Raw genomic sequence first — 588 nt, 5'->3', positions numbered from 1 at the left:
GCTGGCTGGAGACGCCGTGCCCGGCACCGGAACAGCCCGGGCTGCCCCTGACAATGCGCGGGGCAGCGCGGAGCTGGCGCTGCCAGGCAAGAAACTTTTCCTCGCCCCCTTCTTCCGCTAATTCCCCCCGAGGGGGGTGCTCAGTGCTGGGGGCCCTCCAGGGCCACATGCCCCTCCCCCCAAGCTCCCAGCTCCGCCAGTTTTGACGGGTCCGCCAAACCTCTCCAGCCCTCCGCGCGTCCCTGGCGCGGCCAGCGGAGAGAGCTGGTGAAAAAGAAATCACCTCTCCAGTGGCCACGCACACTCGCGCGCGCACTGCCAGCGATGCAGGCTCGGAGGATCCCAGTCCGATCCCCACCAGGCGCCCAGAGCATTACAACATTTGCACAAGAGGGGCTTACCTCATGAGGGGTGGCTGGTAGAAATAAAGCTTGTCACGTGCAAGGAAAAAGGAAAATAAAGGAACAAAATAGAAAATAGACATGGATGTCCGTCTGTGTCTTTAGGTCTTGGCTCCCTCGATATAATCCTGAAACTCGCCACCGGCAGTCCTTGCAGCAGCGTCAGCAGCAGCAGCAGCAGCCGCCG

General features: G+C 61.7%; 1 protein-coding gene across 5 annotated transcripts in view; it reads right to left on the bottom strand.

Moving 5' to 3' along the window:
• The window catches only part of SEMA6D (semaphorin 6D), a 206,179-nt gene that overhangs the window by 78,478 nt on the left and 127,113 nt on the right, over positions 1–588 (bottom strand). For 4 of the 5 annotated variants that reach the window (XM_006768268.2, XM_006768271.2, XM_006768272.2 and 1 more), the window contains exon 1: positions 402–582. The exons of the other annotated variant lie outside the window; for it this stretch is intronic. The gene's annotated coding sequence lies outside the window, so the exon portion shown is untranslated. Of the gene's footprint in view, positions 1–401; positions 583–588 lie in introns of those variants that run through there. 5 annotated transcript variants of the gene reach the window in all.

Source organism: Myotis davidii, unplaced genomic scaffold (assembly GCF_000327345.1).
Source record: "Myotis davidii unplaced genomic scaffold, ASM32734v1 scaffold763, whole genome shotgun sequence".
In the NCBI taxonomy this organism is placed as follows: Eukaryota; Metazoa; Chordata; class Mammalia; order Chiroptera; family Vespertilionidae; genus Myotis; species Myotis davidii.
Note: the sequence above shows the minus strand (reverse complement) of the source record. Positions and strands in the feature narration are given on the sequence as shown.